Source organism: Rhea americana, unplaced genomic scaffold, assembly GCF_003343005.1.
Source record: "Rhea americana isolate MKP2758 unplaced genomic scaffold, rheAme1 scaffold_67, whole genome shotgun sequence".
Lineage (NCBI taxonomy): Eukaryota > Metazoa > Chordata > Aves > Rheiformes > Rheidae > Rhea > Rhea americana.
Genome location: NW_028186834.1, coordinates 1,739,201 through 1,745,200, shown reverse-complemented (window position 1 = coordinate 1,745,200; position 6,000 = coordinate 1,739,201).

Here is a 6,000-nt window from a genome sequence, read left to right as displayed (position 1 = left end):
GTCGGCCCGCCGCGTGCTTGCGCGCACCCTCAGGGCGGACTTGGGGCTCTTCCCGCGAGGGCGTTGGCAAGGTGAATCCCCCCCCCCTCCCCCCAGGGGAAAAGCTGTAAAGCGGGTGGATTCGGGCCACGGTAGGGCTTGCGTAACCCTCCGGGTGTACCTCCGGGTGCCCTCTGTGGGCAGCGTGGGGCTTGGGGAACAGGTGACATGGACGCCAACCAACCCCAGCAGCTCTCCCCTAAAGTTTGGTTACCCCTGCACTTGGCTTCCTGTGGCTGGTGTTGTACTTAATGTAAATGCAGCTGAAGACTTAAAACTGTGATAGAAGAATGCATCCTTTAAGCAGGGAGGAGCCTGCGATGTGTGATTATAGCTACTTTTGTTTCTCTTTCTTGGTGGGCTGGTGTGCATTAGTCTAATCTTGAATAAATTAGCAGAGTCTTAGGCTGATCTAACTTACACTGCTTACTAGTTTGCTAGCGAAGGAGAAAAGCTAGAATAACTGGAGTTAAAATTCTGCTGGTACATCCAGAGCAGTGGTAAAGCAGCAGGGTGCTGAGGGGATCCCTGCAGCGCATGAGTGTGACATCTCGGGCAGCTGTGGGCCCTTCTCGCTGACAAAAATAGGTTGCAGTGCTTCATCAACACCTTCCAGTTTTGAAAGGCTAGCCTCATGTGAAGAGAGCCTGCTTTAAAGCAGGTGGGAATCGGGCCTTAGCTTGGAGTTACTTAGCTCTTTTTGTAATGCAGTGCTTAATTGTAGGATGATACAGTATTTCCCAAGAGATGCTATGGCTGAATTACTGTGGGTGGCAGATGGAGCTTGCCAGCAGCAACTATTTTAATATCAATAAAGAGTTGCTTAGAATTGCTCTGCTACCTGGAAAGATACTGATTTCTCTGCCTGTGCTTAAATTCTACTGTAATTCAAGTAGCTGAAGATTTTTTTTTTTTTGGGGGGGGAATTCTGGAATACTTTAAAATGTACCAGCAGCACAGACTTCCTGCAATAGTGTTATTGTATTCAAAGAAAATAAGAAAATACTATAACTAAATAATTCCTAAAAGATTGGGAGTAAATAAATTATGTTGTGAGATAGTACTAGCAAAAGTGTACGTAAGAGCAAGTTGATCGTGARGCTTGTTTATTTGTAATGGAAATCATAATTCACCCTAGAATGATCATTTCTGTTGTTCTTCATTGTTTTTCTCTAYCGAAAAAACCCTAAGCAGAAACATTCTTGAGTGACTTCTCCCCCATCMCCCAAGCATACACTAATAATACCCAAATAGCAAATACTTAAAATGTTTGTGCAAGTCATACTCTAATTATAGCTGTCAAGAAAATACACTTTTCTTCAGAGAGCAGAACTTCTACAAGCTTTACATGGTTATTGGTAACAGCTAACTCAGTGTGCTGTAGGGAGAGCGTTTCCATTGTATCCGTAGAGAGGAAAGCTTGCCTTGGAAAGAATACAAGTTTATTCTTGTTGCCACACAAGAGCTAAAAGGCYGAAGTACTTGCCTTACTGCCTGCAATCTAACATTTTTTTTCCCATCATCCTCGTGAGAGGTTGATTTGTTGACAGCTGCCTCTAAATGACACAYATTTGTAAACAATCAGCTGGGGCCAGCTGACCCCTCATGATGCCCTCCTGCTTGTTTAGGTAAGCTCTTGTTCTCTTTCTTACCAACCTTTGAAGAGTTTATCACTGCTGTAAAATCTTGTTGTAATCCAAAGCCCTTAAGAAATCATTGTTGCATTGAGGGTGGAGCAAACAAACAAACAACAACAACAACAAAACAGAAAACAGTGCCCCTCCACATTCACATGACTTCCTGTGTATTGTTTTGCTTTCTTTATGTTAGCAGACTTAAAGTTGCAGTTTCTGCTTACGTATCTGAGGCATGAGTGCAGGTTCAGAGTGGTTAATTTGAATACCTGCAGAATTAAAGTGAGTGAGAAATGCAGTCAGATCTCCAAGGATTGCCCTAATGGACACTGCACAAGTGGCATACGTAGGTGACTATATTTATCCCTCTGCAGATGAGTCGCTTTAGCTGAAATTTAACTGTTCTTTGCTGTAGTTTACCAGCAATAGCTGACACTTTTGTACTCAAGCCTTCCATGAGGAAATTGTCTCTTTGTTACACAGGATCCAGTTGCCTACCACTGTCTTACTGACTTACAGTTCTAATGTTGAGATAGAGTAATGAATGTGACTAAAACCAGTTGTTTCTACCTAGAAACACTTAAGTGTGTTTGTACTGTGTTCTCAATATTTAGATTAAAATATAGATAAACCTGAGCTGGCCTTGGCTGAAGCTATTCTATTCGAGGTTGGACTAGATGATCTCCAGAGGTCCCTTCCAACCTTACTGATTTTATGATTCCAGGGAAGTTACTTGTTTGGATTCTTCATCCCACAGCCATAACATGCTCATGCATCATCAGGTCAGACTCAACATGGTCTGAGTTTTAGAAAGAATAATTATATGTATTTTAAAAGTACTTCTATGCAAACATCTCTTGTGCTTCTAAAGCATCTAATAAAGATAAGCTCACCATTCAGATATGGTGGTGGAAAGCAACATGCCCTCCCTTGGCCAAGTTGTGAGAACCAAAGTGAGCAGAGGCTATGTATCTTGCCATCAGTTGACAGCAGGATAGCAGCAGTACTAGAACCAGCTGACATGCTCCCAGCCTCTCTGTTCTTTTTTTACTTCTTGGTCACTGTGTTAGTAAAAGCAGCACAGTAAGGGGTGGGGTGGGGGAATCACATAACTCACAACTGAGAAAAGAGCCTGAAAGGCTCTGCAAGTTTTATTTGGAAACTGAAAGACATGGAGCTTAGTATCTTCTCTAAGAAAGATCTTCCTACAAGAGAAGTCTTTCAGAGTTTGTTTATATCTTCATTTTATTATTATCAGGAAAACCTTAAGGGATAAAGGATGAGAATTCAAAGTTAGTAGCAGTCAGCGTGTGACTGAAACACTTTTCCTTCTACATAAAGTAATAGCTAATTAAACTTAAGAAATTAATGTATGAATGAATCAAAAGAACAAATCATTTCAAGCTTCAGGAGACAAATCTGTAGGAGTATCAGGATCTTTTTGGAAGTAAACAGAACATGAAAACAACTATAACCTTGTAGTCAATCATTGCAATGAAAGCATGCAAGATTTTGTTAGTAAGATTAAAGACAAGTGAACTCTTTTAACTCCTTACAGATTCCAACATCAGAAGAGACCATTGCTATCTAGTGGAATTAACATGTTTAGAGCTTCTCTTTTACAGGTGATTGTGGATTTGGGGAATGCTACTAAAAGAAGATAGAAATCAACAAGTGAGGCTGTAAATGAAAAGGAGGAAGCAAAAAAGTAGAAGCAGAAGTAGAGTAAGAGAGACTGACATTTGTTCATCGTTTTTGCTTGCTTTTAATCTCTAGGTCATTAACAGTTATTTTCTTTATCTATCTGTAGACACAGACCCTTAGAAATATAAATCAAATGCAGGCAACAAATTCTGTATGTTTGTTTGGAAAAAATATTTCTTCTCATTTTAAGTTATGCTTCAGTGATTGTTTACCTTGATAACTGGAATTTTTATTAGAGACTTAAACAAGTTTTGAACTTTTTCATCATGAGTGGAAACAAATGAAGGCTTACTTTCTAAGTACTGAAATAAAAAAATGATGGAAATTCTCACTTATGATGGAAGAAATGGCTTCTATCCTTTCCTGCTTTGCCTATGAATTCAGTAGATTGGGTTGATGTAACAGATTAATGATATGGAAATTGTTTGTTAGAAATGCAAGCATTGATCTTACCTATTAATGTGAAGTGAAATAAGTATGTTGGCATTAGAATCTACAGAATTCCTAATGATCATACTATGCAAAAAGAGTAAAACTGTGGAGTGACTTTCTTAGTTCCACTACAAGCCTGTTATCTTTTCTGAATCCACTCTTTCCTGCACACACAAGGTTCATTTCTAACGAATTTTACATGCGTATTAAATGCCCCTTCCTTCAACATGTGAGTAAATGATACTCTTCTAGAGTGTGCTTTTCATAGGAAAATACACAGAGTAACTGTACTGCATTTGTCATTTACCCACTAAGGGTAAAGGTTTGTTATGTTCATATTATGGAGGCTGAAAACCATGTCATGGTCTGTTTCTCCTCTGTAGAAAGCTTTGAATCTTCTTTWCAAAGTCCTAGGGAGGCTAATGGAGGTTACCCACTCCCTTTTACACTCTTGCCTGCAACACCACGCTAATTAAAAGTGATATGTGGGTCTGATTCTCAGCATCAGGTGATTGTACAGAGAAAGAAAAAAGATCAAAAAATGTGCATTTAAGGTTAACTGAGAAATTGCATCCACCTGGATGCAACCCTGACTAACATGCTCTAGGTGACCCTGCTTGAGCATGGGTGGGGGAGAGAAGGGGTGGACTAGATGATCTCCAGAGGTCCCTTCCAACCTTACCGATTATGTGATTCTGTGAAACTAAAGTAACTAGGAACACTGTCAGATTCTCCTAAGTAGCAGAGCAAATCTKTGTGGATAAAGATGAATAGGAGGTGGGATAGTATGAATAGGGAGACTGAAGTTGAACAGGATGTGGCCTGGCTTTCTCAGCTTTCTAATAGCAAGTTTAAAGGAAGTTGATTGAAATACATTGTTCTTACAAGACTTCTGGAACTCAGGTTTATGCTTGTTTGTTCCTGGCTAGAGACTGGGCAAATCAAAGCAAAGGAAGCAAAGTCAGAGAGCTGTAACTGCTGAGAGCTTAGTCCAGCCATGAAGCCAGTAGCCACAGGGAAGCAAAAAATAGAACTCTGAAAAGCAGTTAAGAGTTTATTAAYGTAATCCAGCATCTATCTTCTTAAAGTTTTGAAGGAACATTCAGTATTTTGTTTTATATTCCTGAATTTTGCAGTCCAGCTTGTTGTCTTATATTCCATAAAATAACATGCCTGATAATCTTCCCATGTCTGCTCTGCACCTGTTTTACAGATTAAAATGATGCTCAGCAGTGTCTTGCCAAGAAAGTTGGTACTATGTAGGACTATCTCCCAGCTGCTAGAGGTGGGATCCTAGGGAGTATACAGCCATGGGGAAATCAGGCCTCCACTTGGCTTCCAGAACAATGGTTCTCAATCCTCTTCCCTGCTGGGCAGATTTAGACAACTCATTGAACACAGATGGGTTTTCATAGGAAAATATTTCAGTTGAACTRCAGATGAAAATGAATTTGTGTGTTGTTTATAACAGATGGCTATTCCTTATTAATAATGCCCTTTTGAGTTCTTTGATATTTAAGAAATTGCAGATGACTAATTACCTATATCTGTATATCACACAATATTCAAAAAATAAAATAYAGTTTTGACTGGTGGAGAAGCAGCAACAATATGGACTCCATATAAAATGCTAAAATCCTGCAAAAGCTAGTGGAAATAAAGGATTACCTTTTGACTTTTGCAGAACTATCAAAGCAGAATTGCTACTTACCAAAGCAAAATAAAGTTCCGAAATTACTATTTGCAAAGTTTGAAACGAAGGTCTAATAATGTGAGCTCACATTGAAGTATTCTATTAAAATGATATTCAGGGCAGATGCATTTTGCATTTTGATTTATGATCAAAATTATTTTCTGAGCTAAGAAAAAAATCACATTKTAAGAATTATGCATACAGAGGAATCAGGGCCTCCATCCTAAATCTGGTTCTTGTACAGCTAGTGTGAATAAATCAAACTAAAAGCTGAGTTTGAATAACTAACTGAATCAGCATTAACACAGCTGTTGCAGAAGGAGTGCATCTCAAGATTTGCTGCCAAATCTAGAGCAACGAACATGGTTCTCCGATTTTTTTTTTTGGCACAAAATGTAACTCAGTAATTTTGTTTATTATCAGAAGAAAATGCTTTCGTTGTGGAATACATTACAGCTCTGTAGGAACAAAAGCAATTTAATTCATTCAGAGTGGCTA